The sequence below is a fragment of the Vicugna pacos genome, unplaced genomic scaffold (genome assembly GCF_048564905.1).
Source record: "Vicugna pacos unplaced genomic scaffold, VicPac4 scaffold_19, whole genome shotgun sequence".
Classification (NCBI taxonomy): Eukaryota; Metazoa; Chordata; class Mammalia; order Artiodactyla; family Camelidae; genus Vicugna; species Vicugna pacos.
Window position 1 is genome coordinate 14,972,093 of NW_027328740.1, and position 24,072 is coordinate 14,996,164.

General features: G+C 33.6%; 1 pseudogene; it reads right to left on the reverse strand.

Moving 5' to 3' along the window:
* Positions 1–20,539: 20,539 nt before the first annotated feature.
* Positions 20,540–24,072, reverse strand: part of LOC140693379 (heat shock transcription factor, Y-linked-like) — a 37,265-nt pseudogene continuing 33,732 nt past the window's right edge.

Here is a 24,072-nt window from a genome sequence, read left to right on the forward strand (position 1 = left end):
GTGTTATATGCTAAGTCTATTCCTTGGCTTTTGAGGAATCTCTATCCTGTTTTCCAAAGGGGCTGCAACAAACTGCATTGCCACCAGCACTGAATGATGGTTTCCTTTATTCCGCAGCCTCTCCAGCATTTGTTATTTGTGGATGTTTAAATGATGGCCATTCTGACTGGTGTGAGGTGATACCTCATTGCAGTTTTGATTTGCATTTCTCTGATAATAAGTGTTATTGAGCATTTTCTGATGTGCCTTTTGATCATTTGTATGTCCTCCTTGGAGAATTGCTTGTTTATGTCTTCTGCCCAATTTTGGATTGGGTTGTTTATTTTTTCTTATTCAGTTGGATGAGCTGCTTATATACTCTGGAGATCAAGTCTTTGTTGGTTTCATTTGCAATTATTTTTTCCCATTCCGTTGTCTGTCTTTTTGTTTTACTTCCGGTTTCTTTACTGTTCAGAAGCTTTTAGGTTTCATTAGGTCTCATTTGTTTTTTCTTGCTTTTATTTCTTCTATGAGAAAATTTTCGAGACTTATGTCAGATAATGTTTTACCTATATTTTCCTCTTGGTGGTTTAGTGTATCTTGTCTTATGTTTAAGTCTTTGATCCATTCTGAGTTTATTTTTGTGTATGGTGTTCTAGCTTCATTGGGAGTGTTCTAGCTTCATTGAATTTCATGCTGCTTTCCAGTTTTCCAAACACCAGTCGCTGAAGTGTCTATCCCTTTTCTATTGTAATTTCTTTCCTCCTTTGTCTAAGATTGATTGACCAAACGTTTTTGGGTTCATTTCTAGGCACTCTATACTGTGCCATTGGCCTATATGTATGTTTATCTACCAATACAGTGCTGTCATGTTGACTGTAGATCTATAGTATTATCTGAATCATTAGCGTTAAGAAATGCCACCTGATATTTATATGTTAATCTTGTAACCTGCTACCTTGCTGACTTCTTTAATCAGCTGTAGTAAATTCATTCTGAATCTTGAAGGGTTTTCTATAAATAGTAACTTATTATCTGCATATAGTTTGACTTTTATCTCTTCTTTCCAATTTGCATCCCTTTTACTTCTCTCTCTTATTTGATTGCTGTGGCTAGGACTTCCAAGACTATCTTGAGTAGGAGTCGTGATGGTGTGCATCCTTTTCCTGTCCCAGATTTTAGCAGGAAGAATTTGACTTTCTCACCTTTGAGTACTATGCTGGCTGTAGGTTTGTTATCTATAGCTTTAATGATGGTGAGATATATTCCCTCTATGAACACTTTGGTGAAAGTTTTTATCATACGTGTGTGTTGAATTTTATCAAATGCTTTCCATGCATCTATTGAGATGATCATGTGGTTTTGGTCCTTTCTCTTGTTGATGTGCTGTATTACATTGATTGATTTGCATAAGTTGAACCACCACTGTGTCCCTGGCATAATCCCCACTTGGTCATGATATATAATCTTTTTTTCTGTGTTGTTGCATTCTATTTGCTACTATTTTGGTGAGGATTATGGTGTCTGTTTTCATCAGTGATTGTGGCCAATAATCCTCTTTTTTGGTAGTGTCTTTGCCTGGTTGTGGTTTCAGGGTGGTTGTGGTTTCATAGAATTTCTTTGGGAGAGTTCCTTTGTTTTCAATCGTCTGGAAGAGTTTGAGAAGGACTAGTATGAGTCCTTCTATGATTGTTTGGTAGAATTCCTCAGCTTATCCATCCAGTCCTGGACTGTTATTTGTATGGAGGTTTTATATTGCTATATTGATTTCATTTCTAGTGCTGTTTGTTCAAAGGGTCAGTTTCATGTTGACATTGTTGGTGGACAGTATGTTTCCAGAAACTTGTCCATCTCTTCTAGCTTATAAAATTTGGTTCCATATAGTGTTCATAATATTCTCGTATGATATTCTGTTTTTATGGGGTTTTTTTGTTGTAATTTCTCCATTCTCCTTTCTTATTTTGCTAATTTGTGCTCTCTCTCTTTTCTTCTTTTTGAGTTTGGCCAGAGGATTGTCGAATTAACTTACTTTTTGGAAATAGCAGCTTTCCGTTTGGTTGACGTTTTTCCTATGGTCTTTTTAATCTCTTTTTTTTTATTTCCTCCCCAATATTGATGGTTTCTTCCTTCCGCTGCCTTTTGGTTTATTTGGTCTTGTTTTTCTACTTCATTCTGCTGGTGGATTAAATTGTTTATTTTTGTTTGTTCTTCTTTTTTGAGGAATGCCTGTATCGCTATAAACTCTCCTCTCAGCACTGCTTTTGTTGTGTCCCATAAATTTTGTGTGGTTTTTCTTTCATTTTCTTTCGTCTCAAGGTACTTTTTCATTTCAGCTTTTATTTCTTCATTGCCCCATAAGTTTTTGAATAACATATTATTTAATCCCCATGATTTCTTTGGTTCTCCTGTGTTTCTCTATTGTTGATTTCTAGCTTCATGGCATTGTGGTCAGTAAAGATGCTTTAGGTAATTTCTATCTTCTTAAAATTGCTGATTTTCTTTTGTGCCAAAGTACATCATGAATCCTGGAAAATATTCCACGTGCACTTGAAAAGAATGTATATCCTATTTTGTGGGGGTTGCAATGTTCTGAAAATATCCACCAAGTGTAAAATTTCTTTTGCATTATTTAATTTTATTGTTGACTAATTTATTCCCTGTCTCAATGATCTGTCCGTTGATGTTAATGCAATGTTGAAATCTTCAATTGGGACTCCCCCTTTATATCTGTTAGTTATTATTTTATGTACTTAGGTGCTCCTGATTTGATGCATATGTATTAACGGGTGTGCTATCCTCATATTGTATCACTCCTTAAATCATTTTAAAATGTCCTTCTTTATTTTCTTTATGGCCTTTGTTTTAAAGACTATTTTGTCTGAAATCAGTAATGCAACAACTGTTTTTTGGTTTTTCCAATTGTATGGAATACCCTTTTCCATCCTTTCACTATCAATCTATATGTGTCCTCTCTGAAGTGGGACTCTTGTATGCAGCATATTGAATGTTCTTGCTTTATTATCCAGCCTGCCATTCTATGACTTTCGACTGGAGCATTTAGTCCATTAACATTTACAATAATTGATGATAGGCTTGTGTTTACTGCCAAATTTACCTTATCTTTGCAGTTGATTTGGTGTTTCCTCTTTGTTCGTTTCATCTTCCTTTTTTGGTTAGGTCATTTTCCTTTGTATTGTCATGAATTTTATTTAGTTTTAATGACTCTGTGATAAGTTTTTGTCTTCTTGTTACCCTTATTTATAAGTCCATTAGACCTTTACTATAAGTGCTTTTATTAAACGGATAGTTAGATGATCTCAAACCCATCCTACCGAAAACAAAAAATTTTAAAATGAAAGACCAAAAAAAAAGAAATTCTCTATTTTCTTGCCTCCATCTCCACTCTGAATGATTTGTATGTCTTCTTTTAAAATTTTGTGTTTATTTTATTTGTAATTCATGAATTATCACCTTTCCAGCTGTGAGTTTCACATTTCTGTAGCATCTTGCAGCTTTTCTTTTTAGAGAAGACCTTTCAATAATTCTTTTAGCATGGGTCTAGTGTTGATTACTCTTGAAGCTTTTTCTTGTCTGTGAAATCCTTTATTTCTACTTCTATCAAAAAGAACAACTTTACTCGTCAATGTATCCTACAGTATATAATTTTTCTCACTCAGGACTTTGAATATATCTTTTCACTCCCTTCTGGGCTGTAGTATTTTGCAGAGAAATCAGCTGTAAGGCTTATGGGGATTCCCTTGTAACTCACACTTTACTATTCTCTTGCTGTCTTTAGGATCATTTTTTATCCTTGATTCTGGCCATCTTAATTATATGTCTTGGTGTGGGTGTATTTGTTTTCTTCCTGTTTGGCACACGGTGAGCTTCCTGTACTTGAATATCTGATTCCTACTTTAAGTTTTGGAAGTTCTCAGTCATGATTTCTACAAAAACTTTTGCAATTCCCTTTAATCATTGTTCCCCTTCTGGGACTTCTATCATGCCAAGATTGGCATGCTTTGTATTATTCCATAGGTCCCTTATGCTTTTTTCATTTGTTTCTCATTGTTTCTCTTGTAGGTCTTCTGATTGGGTGCTATCTATTGTCCTGTCTTCTCAGTCACTAATTCATTTTTCTGCATTATCTAGTCAGATTTGCTACACTTTAAATCATTCTTCATCTCAGTCAACGGGTTTACCTGTTCTACTCGTCTCTTCTTTATAGCTTCCATTTAATTTTTGACATATTTTGTATCTCTAAACACTATCTCTTTTATTTCCATCAGTACTTAGATCACTCCATTTTTGAAATCTTGAATTATTTGGCTATCAATGTCTATTTCACTGATCGTACTTTCAGGGGATTTCTTCTGTTCTTTAATTGGGAATTGTTTCTCTTCTCCTTTGTCTTACTCCTTCCTCTCTGGCACTGTGGATTTTGGAGTATCAGTTATCTACTGTGGTATTAAAGGAGTTTAATCTACCTAATGCCTATGTAGCTATACATCTTAGAAAAGACAAAAAAGAGAGAGAGATAAAGAATTTTAAAGAAGGGAGAAATAAAGATTTGAAGACATTGTATAATGAATAATACAAAATGGATTTGAAGCAGAGTTTTGAAAAATAATAATAATAAAAATATTTTTAAAAGTTTCAAAGGGATTAAAATGGGGGTAATTATAATTGCCTAAGAAGTAAAAATTAAGAGGGTAATAGAAAATGGAACTGGTAAAAACTGATTAATACAAGGGGGTGGTCAGTGTCCTCCTGGAGACTGTGAACTTTTAATGTGAAGTCTTTCTTTTTTCATCCTGATTTGGAAGCTCAGTTTGTTGTTTCCAGAGACCCTCCTTTGGAGCCCTCATCTGTGCTGCTCCCAGGGCATGTCAGTAAGCAGATCGCTCCTACACCCAACACTGGGGCTGATGAAGTTCTCCTTACTCTGGGCTGGCTTGTAAATGCCCTGCCCGATGCTGCAGTCAGATGTTGCAGACTGTCTAGGCAGGATTGGGCATCATGCCCTCTCCAGCACCATGGTCAGGGGCTGTATTCCTGCCCAAAATTTGAGGGGCCAACCTCTACCTACGGTTGCCGATCACTCTGCTTCTCTGTTCCACTGTGTACTCTGCCTAGGGTTTGCACAACAGAAGTGGGTTCAGGGAAGACTGAGGAACATCCCTGCCCCTGGTCTGGGCCAAAAACCAGCTCCATGTTTGTTTTGTCAGACAAGTTCTCTGAGGAACCGGACAGAAGTATTCAATATGCCTCTGGCTGTAGACAAGTCTCGGACTGGTCCTTGAGGCTGCTAATTCCTTAGGTGTAGATGCAGGTTTTGTCCCCGCTGCCACATGGGTTTAAACCACCAGAGGGTATGGTGGCTGTGTCTGAGCCCCAGCTCTCTTCACCTAGAAACTTTTGTGGAAATTCAGAGATGGGGAATGCACCCTTCCACCCATAGGGCACATCTGCTCTGTTGTTTTATGGAGGGCCCATGTTGTTCTGCCCTGTGCACCCACAGCCATGACACAAAGACAACTTCATTTCCCTGGGCCAACGCAGTGTAGCCATCCCCATCTACCACCCGGGTCGGGCAGCATGGCCCTGCCCCCAGCTTCTGGGCTGCATTTTCTGCTGAGTGTCACAGGGATCCTCTGTGCCTGTTTAACTTAGTTCTGCTAGTCAACTTATACTACATACATGTCCAAGACTTGGAGTCTCCCCCACCATCCTGCCAATCTCTCAGTTGGAGAGGAGAGACACAGGGAATGAGCACCAGTCCTTCTTTGCTGCTCCCTCCCTGTCTGACCTGTCCCAATCTGTTTTGCCTTTTCTTCTTTCTTTCTTACTTTTCTTCTACCGGATTTTTCACATCTTTATCTATTGAAGAGGAAAATGTTCTGTCAGAGTTCTGCAGGTTCTCTGGTTAGCTGAGTGGGATTGTGGATGTGAGTCTTGGTGCATTTGTGGGAAAGGGTGAGCTACGAGCATCTCTCTACTCCACCATCTTTACCTCCCCCCAAAAAATTCTCACTTTATGGTGGAAGATATACATAGTTTGGAAATAAGTGGAAAAGATATCCCATGGAAATGAAAAGAAAGTGCAGGTTGCAATGCTCAACTCATGCAAAATACATTTTAAAAGAGGGGCCAAAATGAAAAATTTGAGAGTATATAAAGAAAAACAGATCAATATTAAAATAGGGTATTACACTCATTAAATTGTATATGGACCCAAAAAAATAGATCCTAAGAAGTTTTAGTAGACATGAAAGAATTAATTCATTATAAAATAATAACAGAAGATGAGTTTAACACCTCACTATTCTGATAGCCAGATCATCCAGAAAGAATATCTGTAGGAAACAGAGATCTTAATATCATATTAGATCATTTGAACCTAAGCTAGATATTGGACACTGCATCAGAAAATCAGAACACATAAAGTTTTCAAGTGTGCACAGGATGTTTTCTAAGGAATTAACCACATATTATGTCATGAAATGAGCCTCAGGATCTTTAAGCAAATATAGGTTACAGCAAGTATTTTTCAATACACAGAAGTAAGAAACTGTGCATGAATTTTTGAAAGAAGAATAGGAAAAGCACAAACATGAAGTTAAAACACATTAATTAAAAAAATAAAATAAAACAAGGTCAATGATGAAATCAAAGAGGTAATAAAATCATACCTGGAGACAAATTACACTGAAAACACAACTTCATAAAATGTATGGGATGCACCAAAGACAAATCTAAGAGGGAAGTTGAGAACAAATCAGGACTTCTACAAGGAACAAGAAAAACCTCATAGAAAGGACAAAGCATGCCACCCAAAATAACAAGAAATAAGAACAAACAAAACCCAAAGCAGTAGAAGGAGAAATCTTTAATCATTATGTTGAAAATAAATAAAATAATATTTGAAAATCAAATTACAAATCATAAAATCAAAAGCTTTACATTTTTTTAAAAATATTAACAAACAGGTAAGCATTTAGCCAGGCTTATCAAGAAATACATAGAGTGGACCCAAATAAAATAAGAAATGAAAGAGTAGAAATAATATCTCTTATTACAGAAATACAAAAAAAGATTATGGAAGCACTATGAGCTGTTATGTGACAACAAACTGGACGACCTAAAAGAAATAGAAAAATTTCTAGAAAAGTACAGCCCGCCAACACTGAATAAAGAGAAAATTGAGAACATGAAAAGAGCCATCATTATAAGTTAAATAAAATGTATAATTTTAAAAACACCCCTTCAACAAAATGCCTGGATTCCTTCACTAAAACCCCTTTTCACAAACTATTTTAGAAAATGAAGGAGGAACGAATATTCCCAAAGTTATTCTATGAGGCCACCATTACCCTATTAACAAAACCAAAGACACTACCAAAAAAATAAATGAAAATGAAAATCCAATATCCTTGATGAATGATGATATACATTCAAAAATCCTCGAAAAACATCAACAAATGAATTCAGCAATACATAGAAAGGATTATACACGATGATCAGTTGGATTCCTTCCAGTGTCACAAGGATGGTTTAACATACACAAGTCAATCAGCATGACACATATCTAATAAAGGAAGGACTAAATTCACAAGACCATGTCAATACACAAAGTATAAGCATTTGACAAAATTAAACATACATTCATCATCAGAATTCTCATAAATGTGAGTACAATGGGAACATCTCTCAACATACTAAAGGCCATTTATAACAAATTATAATACTTAGGGGAAATGGTGAAAGCCTTCTGGGTAAATTCGTGAACAAGACAATGATTCCTACTCTCACCACTTCTGTTCAATAGTAATAGAAGAAAGGAAAAGGAAAAAAAAAGAAGATAAAGTAACACAAAATGGAAAGAAAAAGGCAAAATTGTCACTAGTATTGATGGCATAACAATCTACATAGACAGTCCTAAGGGCTCCACACTGACTATTATGAACAATAAATAATTTCATCAAGTGAGCAGGTTACAAGATAAATGTAAAGAAGTCTCTTGCATTTGTACACATTAATCATGAGATACCATAAAATGGACGTTGAAAGCAATAATATTTAAAACCTCATTCCCCCGAATATCTTGGAATAAATGTAACCACATATGTGAAAGATCTAATCACTGAAAATTATAAAACACTGACAAAGAAATTAAAAGTGATTCAAAGAAATGGAAAAATGTATTGTGCTCTTGGATTGAAAGAGTTAATATTGTTAACATGGCCGTACTACACAAAGAATCCTACAGATTTAGGGCAATTCCTGTTACGAAGCTGTAGTATTTTCCACAGAACCAGAAAATAAATAACTCTAAGTCTTACATGAAACCATTAAAAATTGCCAAAATGATCTTGAGAAACAACAACAAATCTGGAGGCATAACCCTCCCAGATACCTTACTATACATGAAACCTACAGTAATAAAAAGAGTATGACATTGGCAAAGAGATATAATCAATAAAAACAGATAGAGAGGCAAGAAATATTTCCACACACTTATGAGCAATGAATCTATGATAAAAGAAGCAAGAGTACACAATGGATAAAAGACAGTCACATCAATGGATGGTGTTGGGAAAGCTGGACAACTACATGTAAAACAACAAAATGAGAGCATTTCCTGACATCATATACAAAAATAAACTCCAAGTGTATTAAGGACCTAAATGTAAGACCTGATACTATAAAACTGATAGAGGGGAATATAGGTGATACCCTATTGGATAAAATCATAGGAATATTTTCTTATATCAGTCTCCTAAGGCAAATGATACAAAAGCAAAAATAAACAAGTGGGACCTAAATAAACTTAAAAATTTATGCACAGCTTAGGACAGAATCAATGAAATAAAAAGACTGCCTGTGTAATTGGAGAACATATCTGCAAACAATGCAAGTGACCAGGGGTTAATAGATGTAGGTTAATAGATGTAACAAGGACTTAGGTTACACAACTCAAGGTGAAAAACAAAAATCCAATCAAAAACAAGAACAGAGTACCTGAGTTAATATTTTTCCAAAGAAAACATACAGATGAGTAACAGGTAAGTGATAAAATTGCTCAACATTACTAATTATTAGGTAATTGCAAATCAAAACCAAAATGAGGTACCATTTCACACTGGTCAAATGGCTATTATCAAAATGTCTACAAATAGTAAGTGTTGCAGAAGATGTGAAGGTAAGAAATCTCTTGTATACTCTTGGTAGTAATGTAAATTGGTACAACTTCTTTTGAAAAGAGTATTCAGATTTGTTTAAACACTAAAAAGTTAACTACCATATGACCCAGTAATACCTCTCCTAGGAAAAATTTGGGGAAAACACCCTAAATTGAGAAGAACCAATGTTCACAACAGCACTGTTTATAATATGCAAGACAGGGAAGTAATCCGAGTACACAGTAGAGTATGGACTTAAGAATATATGATGTTTCTATAAATATGCAATGGAATAAATCTCAGCCATGGAAATGTATAACACATTGCTATTTCAGTATCCTGAGTGGACCAAGTAAAAATGTGCTTAATGGAGTAACTTAGACAAAGACAAATGTATATAATATTATTTATATGTGGAAAATAAAGAATAACAAAAATATGTGTACAAATATCTATAGCTATCTATTGATTGATGACAGAATAATAGATAGAAGGATAATACATGATAGATAGAGAGATAGAGAGATAGATAAATAGATACATAGATATATAGATAATTAGATAGATAGATAGATAAATAGATGATAGATAGATAGATAGATAGATAGATAGATAGATAGATAGATAGATAGAAACATGTTGTAGAGGTAAAGAGATTAGATAGACAAGACTTAAGCAGACTCAAAGATATGGGAAAACATTTCTGTTTACCAAAGTGGAAGGGAAAGAGATTTTAACGGAAGAATATTGACAGATAGAAAGTAGTATATATAAAGGAGAGAAGCAACATTGATTATCTGTATAGATCATCGAATTATACACAATATCTTAAAATAATTGTTTGTTACAATTATTGTAATAATTCATAATGCATATAATCTACAAAGTGATTAGAATAACTATGCTGTACATCTGAAACTACACAATATACTACATGTACTGTACTTCAATTATAAATAAAACATCTCATGTATAATTTAGTCCTTTTTCCGCTGATAGAAGCTTCCTTTAATATTGTTTTAATTTATTCTTTACCTTTAATGATTACATTTCTAATTATTTCTTTTACTCTTGTGAATATGTTACCAGTTTAATTATCTATATTTATGGCCCCTGATTTCCTATTTTTCTCTCTTTAATCCATTTGGTATAATAGCATTTAAAAACATACCCAAATGAACAGATGCAAATTTCTCGTGGTCTCTCCTTAGGATTTTGGTCAATGTTTTGCCCATTTTTGCCACTTTATATTTCTTAGAAGACTTCTTTTCTGTACCTCTTATAAGGTTTCTTAGTTTTGTTTTTCTGTCACATTCAGGTTTGTTTTTCTGGTAAAGTCTTTATTTTCATTTTATATCTAAGTGATAACTGTGTAAGTATTTTTGGGTGAGTGATTTCTTATTTTAGATGATTGAAATTTAATGTTATTTACCGTTGCCTGTGTTTTCTTCTTAGAGGTCTACTGATAGCCTAATGGGGTTCCTTTGTAGATTATCATAACTATTTTTGGCTGCCTTTAAAATATTACTCTGTCATTGACTTGCCAATTTGCATATGACATATCTTAAAGGAGGTCCCTTTGTCTTAAAGTTATTGGTGTTTTCTTGGCTCACGTACTTGTATATTAGTTCCTTACACAGGTTTGGGAAGTTATCAACTATTACTTCTTTAAATAAACCATCAGCTGCCTTCTAACTTTCTACTCCCTCCAGGATTCCACTGTAATGTGCACTTCCTGATGAAGTCTGATGGCTACTGTAGAATTTACACACTTTTTAATATCTTGAATCTCTGCCCTCTCCTATCATTTCTAGTTTTGTATTGGTGAGTTTGCTAATCTATCTTCCACAAAGACACTCTACCCCAATGCTTTCTGTTGCATTCTTCATCTCATTTATTAAGTTCTCATTGTCCTCCAATAATTTTTGGTAATTTTATAGTTTCAGTCTCTTTGGTAATGTATTCCTTATCATCATTTCATTTATTCCTGAGCTCATTAAAATGCTTTCTTAGTTTTTTTTTTGTTTTGAATTTCTTTATGTCACCTATTTGGATTCTCTATTAGTTATATGGCGATGTACCATGACTTTATGTTTGTTTGCTGCATGGATGACATTATGTGTATGTGCGTGTGCTCAGGTGCATGTGCGTGTGTGTCTGTGTCTGTGTTTGTGTCTGTGTCTGTGTATCTGTGTGTGTGCGTGCCCTATAAAGTTAGTGTGATTGGTCATGATCTTCACAAATTATTGCTGTGATGACACTTAATAACAAACTGTGAGTTGGAGTCCTTGCTTTTGTTTTCTGGTAGTTTGCTATATTGCACAATTTTTGGTTTTACTTACCTGAGCTACCACTGATATTTCAAAATGGCACCTTCCTGTAGATACTGTCTGGATAAAAGATGTACTTTCATTGTCACTTCTTAGACATCTCTGGTAGTTGATGTCACTGTTCTCACTGGGACGGTGAACCCTTCCTTTTATGTGATATCCCTTGAGACTCAGTGTACACATTGAGGAAATGTGTAAAAACAGGTGGATATTTGGAATCAGGCAAGTGCCTTTGCTATGTCCAGTGTTGCAAGGTATCTTGTCTCCACCACTGTGAATGGGGAGTAGGGACACTGTCATGAATGTCTGAGTGTCTGAAGGATGGAATTTCTGTCTCCATTGTGGCTCCCTCCTAGTTACATGCGACCATGAGTACTGGTGCAGTTGGAGGCTGAAGCTGTGTGAACCACTGAGACCATTTCTACTGGGTTCTCTGAACTTGATGACACATACAACCTAGTCACGGGGCCTTGGTTGCAGACACCAACTCTGCTCTTCCTTCAGTTCAGCCTCTTTTGTGTGTTTTAGTCAACTAAACATTACCTGTTCACATGCGTTCCAGGGTATTGTTTTGTGTTGTGTTTTTTTGTTGAGATGTGAACGTTTTATTGACTGTAGATGTAAGGGTAGAGACAAAAATTGTTTAAACTTATGTCACTTTTAAAGTATATACTTTTTCAATTAAAAGCTTAAATTCTACTAAGGACATTATGAAAACAGTAAACAAAGTGAATAAATCACCTCCCTTAATATCAGAGTATTACAAAATATTTTGATTTTCCTGGGTTTATTTTTTTAAAGTTTTTCCCACCTATGTGCATATTTTACTATAATATATCCCTATACTCTCTTTAAAATCAATTAAATTATTAAAATATTTCTCTGTGCTGTAAATATAGCCCTGTTGGTTCTCTAATTTATTACTAGTAGCTTGCACATTTCTGTCTTCTCCATCCTTCTTCCCTGTCCCCACAGGAAACCACTTCTTGGTACACTACACATATATATGTCATTCTGTTCCTGTTTTTTTAATGATTATTTCTCTTATATCTTTATTTTCCTCATTTAAGTGACAACATAGAGTGTTTTTCTCCGTATGACTTATTTTCCTATAAGCAACACTCTCTGGGTCCAGTCATATTGTTCCAAATGGCAGAATTTTATTTTTTAATATGACAATGACTAATTATTTATTATGTTATCTATATCTCACATCTACTTCAGCCAATCATCTTTTGATGGGCAGTTGAACTGTACATCTTTCCTTGGGTAATATGAATGATAATGTTAAGAACATTGTGGGTAATAAATCTTTAAGTTAATGTTTTCATTTCTTTCAGATTTATACCAAAAACTGGAATTGCTGCAACATATAATGCTTCTATTTCTAGTTTTCTGTGCACTGTCCACAATTTTATAATAGTGGATGCATCATTTTTTTTTCCACCAACAGTGTACCTGGGCTCCCTCTTCTCAACCTTCTTATTAAAGTTTGTCATTTGTAGACATTTTGTTAATAGCCGTTTTGGTTGCTGTGAGATTATATTTCATTCTGGTTTTCATTTATGTTTACCAAATGGATAGGAACATTATGTTTCTTGGTATGTGCATGAAAAATATCCACAAGTCTTATTTTGAAAATTTCCATTAACATCTTTCAACTGTTTTTAAGTTGGAGGTTTGTTTTTTAAATACTGAGTCTAATATTATATATATGTAATATGGATATTAATGACTTGTTGATTAAATTGTGTGAAAACTTTCCTTCTATTCTGTCTGTTATCATATCTCTTGTTGAAGGTTTCCTTTGCTCTGCAAAAGGTTTTGCACTTCACACATATACAATAAGTAGAATCCCTGTATCGCATAGTACATCTATTTTTTCCTCAGTAAACTAAAAACTGTAATTGTTACTTTTCATTTTATTTTTTAATTTGGAGACATATCAAAAATAAACATTGCTATGATTTATCTCAAAGTCAGTTCTGCTGCTTTTCTTTGTCTGAAATTGTACAATTTCGGGCTTTACATTTAGGAAATCAATCCATTTTTATCTTATGTTGTATACTATGGAAGGAAGTGCTCTTACATCTTCCTTTTACATGTACTGTCCTGTTTTCTCAGAACTACTTGTTGAAGAGACTGCTTTTTTTCCGTTGTATGCTCTTGTATACTTCATATTAGACTAATTGACCATATGTGTGAGGGTTTATTTTAGGACTCTTAATTTTGTTCCATTTATCTATGTGTATCTTTAAGTGCCATATTTTGATGCATTTATTACTGTATCTTTGTGTTATGTTATAAATTCAGGGAGGATAATACCCACAGCATTGCTCATTTTTAAATATAAATTTAGAAAATTTGGGTGTTTCAGATTTTTGTATAAATTTTATTATTTTTCTCCTTGTTTTGAGAAGAAACTAATGGAATCTGTGTGAATAGGAATATGCTAAAAGAAGAAACCTGAGAAAAATTCTAAAGTGTGGAGGATAAATCATACATTATTAACAACAACTGGATTGCTGTATAAATCAAAGAAAAAATATATAAAAAAAGACAACAAAAACAAAATCCATGGGTTATAACAAAAGCAGTATTAATAGGGAAGCTTATAGCAAAATAATCCCACTTATACAAATAAGAAACATGTCTCTCTTGAAAAATATTCTTACAAACAAAAGTTGTAGCAAAATAGTAAACAATCATTTTTGTAGAAGGAAAGACAGCTGAAAGTTCAGAACATAATTAAATAAAATAAAGATTAAAGACAGAAACATTTAACCAAACTAAATAATGGATTTTGAAAGATAAATAATGTTGATAATCTTTAACCAGGCACATGAGCAAAAAAGATGGTACAGATTAATAAGCTCTGAAATAAATGAGAAGTTACAGCTAATATCAAAGAAATACAAAGCATCATATAATGATACAGCAAATTATATGCTAGTAAAATGGAAACCCTAGAAGAAATGGACAATTTCTAAGAAAGAACTTATCTAAAGAATGGAATGAAAAAGAAAATATGAACAGATTATCACTAATGAATTTGAATCAGTAATTAAACAAAATCTCCCACGAAACAAAATTCCAGGCCTAGACAGATTCAGAGATGATTTCTGCCAAACATTTATAGAAGAGCTATCACCTACACTTCTCAGTGTATTCCAAAAATTTCGAGAGGAAGGGAGGCTTCCTACCCCAAATTTCTGTATCACACTACTACTAAAACAGGAACAAATACCTCAAAAATTACAGGTTACATACTACCAATAAGCATAGATGAAAAAATCATCATTAAATTGTTAGCAAGTCAAACAATACATTAAGAGGATTATACAATAAGATTAAGTCCATTTTACTCCAGGGATGCCAAAGTGATTCAATACCCGCAAATTAATCAGTATGTAACACCACACTAAAAACAGGAAGAATATAATTTATATGGTCACAACAGTAGAGCCATAAAATGTTATGACAAAATCAGTATCTATTTATGAATAAATTTCTCCTCAAAGTGGGCATGAGGAAACATACCTCAACAAATCTAAGTTCTTATATGACAAGAACTTAGCTAACATGACACTCACTGATTAATAGCTGAAAGAATCTCCAATAAGAGCAGGAAGAAGAGAAGAATGCTCACTCTAACCACTTTTATTAATTATAGTATTGGAAATTCTAGCCATACCTATTCAAAATAAAAGTAAGTAAAATATAGGTAATTAAGAAAAGGAGTAAAAGTATCTGTTTTCAGATGACATAATTTAAACAGAAATCCTAAAAATGGTGCCACAAAACTAGTAAGGCTTATCAATACATTTGGTAAAATTTCAGAATGTAAAATTAACATACAGAAATCTTGCATTTCTACACACTAACAAAAAGCTAACTGATACAGAAAGTGAGGGAACTGTATCATTTACAGTTGCATTACAAAAAAAACTCAACAAATATATCCAAACAAGGTGGTAAAGGACATGTACTCAGAAAACTATAAAATATTTATAACAGTAATTGAAGATAATGCAAACAGATGAAAGGACATACTGTGTTCATTGATGAGGAAAATGTATTCTTTAAATGACAGCATAAGCCAAGAAAATACACAAATTAAATTCAGTGCCTAACAAAATACCACAGGCATTTTCAGACACTTACAAGAAATAATTCTAAAATTTACATTTAAACACAAAAGAGTTGAAGTCACTAAAAAAAAAAGAAAAGAAAGAAAGAAAACAATAAACACAAAATATTTGACAAAGAACAGAGAAGATGTATCACTTTCCCTAATTTAAAACTATAATACAAAGCTACAGTAATAAAAATATTATGGTAGTGGCACAGAACAAACAGAATAATGGAACACAAATAATGCCTGAAAATGAAATCAGACAGTTATGATCATTTAGCCCATTAGAAAAAATGAATATACAGTGGGGGAAATGTTACCAACAGCACATGAAACCAATCAACATCACTAACCATCAGAAAAATGCAAGTCCAAAACATAATGAGATTTTATGTCACTCCCGTCAGAATGACTATTATCAAAAAGACAACAAATATAAGTGTTGGTGTGGATGTAAGAAAAACAACCCTGATGAACTGCTGGAGTGAATGGAAATATGTGCTGCCACTGAGGAAAGCAACATGGAGATTTATCTAAAAACAAAAAATGAAATATAATTCTACATTTCCATATCTGGATACTAATTCCAAGAAAATAAAAACACTAATTAGTAAAGATAAATTCAACCCTATATTCACTGTAGCATTATTCACAATAGATAGGATATAGAAGCAAATTAATTGTTCATCAAAGATGATGGATAAAAAGATGAGTGTTTATAATATATTTACCCATCTTAACTACAGATTTATCTTTATTTATATATATATATATATATATATATATATATATATATATATGCACACACACACATAAAAATACAATGGGTTATTATTCAGCACCAAATAGAATAAGATTTTGTCATTTGCAACAAATAGGTAGACCAAGAGTGTAATATGCTAAGTGAAATAAGTCAGAAAGAGAATGACAAATGCTGAATGATTTTAATCACATTTTGAATTTTAAATAAATGAAAATAAGAACACAGAAAAGGAGTTATACACATAGAAAGCAATAGGTTGTTCACAAGAAGGAGGGAAATGGGGTGAGGAAAAGAAAAATTTGAGGAAAATTAAGAGAGAAAATTTTCCAGTTGCAAATTAAATGAATCAGGGACAAGAAATATACTGTATGGGGAATAGTCAAAAACTATGAAATATACTTACATAGCAACATATCGTAACTAGATATATCCTGGTGAACAGTTTGAAATTTATTAAAAATAGCGAACAGTATGTTGTGTAGGAGAAACTTACACAGTGTTATAGATTAAAGTACACTTCAAAAACAAACAAAGATACTTATAGAAAAAGAAATTATATTTGTAATTAACAGAGGCAGGGGTTGGAAAAGGAGAATTTGACTTTGCACTCAAAAGCTACAAATTTCCAGCCATAAAATAAACGTGTTCTAGGGATGCCAAGTAATAACATGAAAATTAGAATTAATAATGCATTATATTCTATATCAATGTTGTTAAGAGAATAGACCATAAGGTTTCTCAGCACAACCAAAAGACAAATTGTATTTCTTTAAAATTTTAGCAAAATGAGATAATGAATTCTCCCTAAAGTTGCTATGATATTTATTTCATGATAGTTATAAATCAAATCACTATCCTGTGCACCTAAACTTACACAATGTTTTATGCCAGTTATATCTCAATAAAAGCGAAAGTGAAAATGGAAAGTCAATGGTCATTTTTTCCCTTGTCATTTCTGATGATTGTTTTTGCAGCAAGTAAACTTGAGACATGATATACTTAACCAAGCTAAAGATACTAATAAATAAGTGATTATAATAAATTATGCATAAAGATATGAATAAAATTATTGTTTTACCATGCCTAAAAATTTCTTCATGTTAACAGACCAGTGCTTCTGTAGGCATCAAAATTTCACTCTGTGTATTCATCTGAGATTAGGGAATGGATACAAATTTAAAACTGGCTGCCCTTGCTGTCAGTGATAAAGTTCACTGTCTCTGACCGATGGTCTCAACTCCCCGACAGCATCTGTAAGAAAAGAACATGCTAGGTTGCTAAAAATCTCAGTATGGTAAAATCTCAGAACTCTTACAATTCTTAACTGTTTTGCAATGGGAATGCAATACTGACAAGACTTGATTTTGGATAACAATTTGGGGTTTTCTCATGGTTGCGTAAGGGAATGTGAGGATAATCCCTGAGATCCACAACAAACATTCTTGCTCAAGTGCTGGGCAAGCGAGTGTAAAGATTCTGCAATATTAGGACAGAGGACTACTTTCAAAATGATGAGTGTGCTCACTCTGTTCCAGGTAGACCAAGGGAAGAAAGATTATTGCAATTGCTTGGTGAACGGGAATAAGTCAGTTGTTCAGACTATATAAATTAGTCAAAGTGAGTTCAAAGCCAAAATAAGTTGTGTCAACAATGAGAATTAAAAGAAATAAATCAGACATAAGCTTAAATTAAAAAGGTGATACAGTCCTGTGCTGGGCTCTGGGGACTGGAGAATGTATATGCCTCAATCCCATTCAAGTGTTCAGGCGCTTGGCCGTAGCATCAGCTCGGGATTCAATGAACAGGTAACAATTAGTATACTGGGAGAAATATAATCTACCCCTCCCTGATCGGAAGAAAATCTGGTGGCTCAATGAAACTCTTAATTCACAGAGATTCTGCCAGATGCAGAGGAAAAATTCACTGATGACTCAACTAAGACAAACTTAGTTACTGCTTAACAATCCATCTTCACACACACACACAGTGGTACAGAGATCTGTAGTATTTAGTGGGAAGAATTCAGTGGGCAGAACTCAGAGAAAAGTTTTCAAAGCACCAGCCTACTTTTGTAGTTTTGCCAATAGTCTAGATTTTCCCAGGTAGAAAACTACAGATGGACAAACAAGATTCTTCTTTAGGATTTCTCACTTTGAATGTAAACTGTAACTTTTGACTTATCAGCATAGAACCTTGTTAAGATTATCACGGTAAGAACCACTGTCTGATAAGAGAGCTGGAAAGTAGCTGAACCAGCCCATCTGAACCCCAGAATGCTAATGTAAGCAACCACATAGCCACCATCAGAATTTTGCTGACAATCTTAAAGCTTGATGTTTCTGTTATAGGAAGAACCACTGCTGTGCAGACACAGTTCTCCAGCTGTAAGTGGTCTCTATCCTTCTCTTGGTAAATGTCATATTGGTGGCATGTTGCTAGAGTTCACCCAGGCCCATTTGCCCTTTCTCCAGGTTATCAAAGGCTTTCTTTACAACAGGTGACATGTTTTCAGAACTCAAATCTGCCATTCCAGTCTTATCAGCTGACACTGGTTGCATCATTGTGAGCAGAAGCAGTAGGCTCCTTGACATTGCCTACAATTGTTCTAGCAATTTAGGGCATTTCCAATTCTGAAAATGCTTCACATTTTATTTTAAATTAATGGGAAATAGTCAAAGACTTCCATGAATATTTTATATTTCCTAATATCAGTATAAATTTGGTATTCTTGCAGTTGGACAAATTTTTAATTCTACCACCCTCACCTCTTCTAGTCCACACACTGTAGATTGCAATTTGGTTACTGAATACGACCACACCAACCAAGGGGCTATTACATTTTATATACATCCTGTGTGAAGGTTAGAAGGGGCACAAGATATGTGGGGTGTATAAACCTATATTAAATACTTGCAATGGCACTTTCTCTTCTGGACAAATCTCTGATTCTAAGAAGCAAATTAATTGGTAGTCAGTATAGTTATTGGTATGGGGAAGAGTATCAGCTATTTTGGGATGGGTGGGTGATGAAGAGACAGGAAAATATCCAGCAAATGAGAATGGAATATTTTAGGCCTCTGGAGGCATTAATTAAGAAGAAAATAATAACTTGTCTCCTGTACCTACCTCCAATTACTGTCTTGAGTGATTAGTCCTTGGGCTATGAAAAGAGCTTGTTTGTGGTGAAGAGTATGTACCATAACGAAATAGTTTGAAAATCATGAGAGTTCTGTTGTTTCAGGAAAGTAAATTTTGCTTAAAGTCAACAGGTATTTTTCACTCACTAAATACTAAAATGCATCCTGTGGCATGTGCTGTGCTTACTGTGCTGGTATCCAAGTTAGACAAGGAGAGGTTGAGAGACAGAAAACATCTGGAGGAGGTGGTATCTGTGCAGAGACCGGGATAGTCTAAGTAGGTAAAAGGAGAACAACCAAAGTCCAAGGATGAGCTGGAGTAAAAGTATTGAGGTTGGAACTAACACTGTTGACAAGCATTTCCTTTAATGTACCTCCAGATACAGTGAAACATAAAGATATGCTAAGGTAGTCAGTTGCCAGATTTATAAAGAAATGACTAAACTATGTTGAGTTTGTGGGCTTACATTTGGAAAGGCATTAAGTGCCACCCTGAGGATGCAAGTTTATCTTTGTCTGGAATATAAAAGCAACATAAATTATTGACTAGAAAATGTAGTGTAGACTCTTGAGTGCAGGAAATGAAAGCACCAATTGGAATGCTTTGAGAACAGCACAAAGAAGACCATAGATAAAATTACTTCTTTAATTCTACCACATGCTGTATGTGCCATCTAAGACTACATAATTTGACCTTTTTGATTCCAGGGATGACATAATAGACCACGATCCCTGGGCCGGTTCCAGCATTTATGTACTGTCCAACCTATCCAAACTTAACACATTTCATACTTTCCAGGTTGAACCAGAAATCAATTAGTAATTTTCCCTCTCTCCATGTTTTATTCTTTTTCCAAATTTTTCCATTTTTTCTTCCTCCTTACAAGAAATTACTTAAATTTACTCCCATAGTGTTCAATAAAAAGATCATAACAATCAAATATCTACTTTTCTCTTTTAATGTTATCTTAGCCTCTCATTTAACTCTTTACTATATTTTAAAAAAATAAGGAAAATACAGGTACGCATCTATGTTTATTGTTCAAATAAGAAAATTGCAGTTATTTGTCAACATATGCCAACATCAATTTCAATCTTTGTTATCCTGTATAATCTGGTAGTCCTCTGGTAGATCAGTTGTAATTAGGATGACATTCATAAACTGAAGATGTCTGATGAGTTGGCTTTGAAAGAGATGTAGCTGATGTACCAGCTATCACTGGCACTGGAAAGCGTGGGTTGATCCCTGGTTGAAGTTTAGGAAAACGAATTTCATTGGCAGATATGTTGTGATATCTATTTGGAAAAGTAGAAGGCTCCAACATCAGTCCAAAATAATTGCTCTGTATGGGACAGAAGATGCTGTACTGAGAAGTACAAGTTGTAGTTGAAATGGAGTTCACCACATGGCCATTTGTTTCAATGTAGCTGCTTTGAGAGTGCCTGTGGACAGTGGTCAACTGATTTAAAATAACTCGTTGATCCACTGCAATTTTTTCTGATGGTCTAACTGACATTGATGACAGAGGAGAAAAATCACTTCTGATCGGGGTAGTTGTACCACCAATTATGTGGCTAGTAGAGGGCTTTCTTATTAGAGACATGTTTAAAATTGCAGAAGGTAAAAATGCACTTTCTCTATTAGTGTCAGCCACAAAAACAGAATTATGATTATCCATATTGCCCCCTGCATTAAAGTGCTTCTTGTTGAAATCTTCAGCAAATGAAGACACCAGAGAAGAATTTTTAATCCCAACTCTCCTATTTATTCTCACTAAAAGCTGGGGAAAGCCTCATTTAAAATTTGGATTATGATAGAAATGCAGCTACAACAAAATGATAAACATTTTAGTAATATTTTAAACCATAATACAAGACTACAATAATCCTAACCTATAAAACCTCAGATTCCCAGTTTACTATGCAAAGATAATATCATCAAAATATGAACATTGCTGACGACATTTTGAAGTTCCTTATTTGGAAACTACACATTTAAATAGTATACTGATCAAATTTAAGTAGTTAACAATTGCTTTAATGGTGAATGGCACTTTTTAAAAGCAGCCTTAATACCTTTATTTAGATTTCTGGAAAGACTCATTGTTGCAAGCATAGGTTCTCATCATCTAGACTACTTAAGGCACTGTCCTCATTTTTTAGAAAAAAATAAATTATTTTAGTCTTAGTAGATTTATAAAATTTTGAAAATCTAGCTTTACATTTATATTACCATTGACTGATGTGCAAAATAAAATTTTATATGTAAGTTACCAAGTGGTAACTAAAATTTCTGAATACCTTTCTTAAAACAGAGACTTCTTTTTCTTCTGTCAGAAAGTCAGATAGACAAGCAGACCTTTGAAAATTCTGCCACACTTTCCTAAACCCATGAAGGTTAAGCTGACTAAGTAAACTTTCCATTCTTCCAGTTTCAAATATTCTGAAAGGGGCCTATCTTTCCAAATCTTCCTTCTTAAAGACATCTTCATCAATCACTATGAAAGATTCATTATCATCCCAACAGATGGATTTCAATTGGTCACTCCCAGCCATTTTCCAGAAATTTCTTGGAAATGTCAGAGAACGAAAATCATTATATTCACCTGGTTCAGAAACACAATGTGTGTAACATGGTGTTTTTATCAAGGATTCTTCAGACAAAGTCTGAAAAGCATTTTCTTCAATCATAGACCTCACGTCCAAGTCCTCAGAGAATGTTTGATCACACAATAGAGATCTACCGGAGTTTCCTAAACCAGTTGGTCCATCTTTATAAGACACATCTTGAATTTTTGAAGAAATATGTGCCATCTCAAATAACTTTTTCTACAGCTACTTTTCTAATCTGCATGATTTTGAGCGCTGCAGCTTCAAATGGTGCTTTTGCAGTCCTGCACAGATAAACTGCTAGGCCTTCACAATGGTTCTCAACTTGAGTAGATGTGACATCACAAAACGACTGGTCTCCCAGCAACTCAAGTGTAACTTCCAGTCAGTGATTATTTCTAATTCATCCAGTAAAAATGAAACATATAGTACATTTATTTTTACAGTGTGATCTCCAAAAATTTTCCCAACAAAATCTTTTAAAATAATTTAATTTTGGGGTCTATGAAATTAAACCAATCTCCATTCTTTTGTACAGAAATTTATACCACATGGTTGAACAGAGTATAAATAATGCACAAAAAATATAAAATAAATTTAAAATTTTGGAATTTAAAGTTAAATTTGTGTAAATCCTGTACAGAATATGTATAGCTATTTCAATATCATTTGTAATTAAAGTGAAACATAATTTGATTTGGAAATGGAAGTAAGTATTTTTCTGTGTACTTTATAATAAGTAGCTCTATATTCAGAACATGAGCAGAATAAATATCAGTTTATTTGTTTTGTATATAAATAAATGGTAAATAATTAGATAAAAATAATGAATCAAATGTAAGAAATCCCAAGGGGCGGAAATTTTGTTTCAAATTGTAATTCAGTTCTATAAGTAAAACAAATGTAATTTTATATTCTACTCTAAAATTACAAAAGAGAAAATCTTATTGTATATTTACAAATATGTATTTTTGCTATTCTTTCACTCAAAGGGTTTTCAGTCCCTAGAAGGAATAAATTTTCTTGTCATCTTTATAATCCATACTCTTGTGGCTTTTGTTTAGTATTCCAAAATGATGTTCATAAATACACTTATGCACAAGATCCTGGGTTCAATAAGCAGTGCCTCCATTAAGGAGCAAACAAACAAACAATCAACAAACTAAGAAATAACTTTATATGTGTGTTGGGGTGGAAAAGACCAGGTAATGCATTTTAGGAAGTAATATGTATCTCAGTCCTGAAACAGTTTATATTGTTAGTAAAATACGGCATTTTAAGGCAAGTGTTTTGTTCACTAATTGTAAATAATAGTTACGTTGTGTATCAGTAAACCGTAGAAGATCCAGTTCTACCAAAAGTTATATTCTTTATTTAGAAATAAATTCCATTAAACATAAGCCAAATTCAAAATGAGGGAAAAAAATTTTAAATAAATAAATGTACACTCAATTTACAATGTAAATTTTTCTTTCATTATGTGTACATTCCATTCTAACTAAACATTAGCAACCAGAATTAATTGCATATTATAAGTACTGTAAACTATAGTTTAGCTGGGTTTAGTCCTAATTCATAAATATTACTTATCAAATGCAAATAAATATATGTGATACAATCCCTTAAAAAGCAGAGAATTCAAAAACAACTTTCTCAAAAAAGTAGGAAAATTATTCACAGATCTGATCTTTACTTTTTTATAAAAATATTCTTAACAAATTCACTTTAAATAGAATGTAACTAAACATAATAAAAGCCATATATGAAAAATCCATGACTAACATCAACTTCAATGTTAACATACAGGAAGGTTTTTCCCTGGTCGGTCCATTAATAAGAAAATGTAGCTCATTCTCACAAGTACTAAATTACACTACTTGAAGTCCTAGCCAGAACAACTAGTCAAGAAAAATTATAAAAGGCATTCAACTTGTAAAAA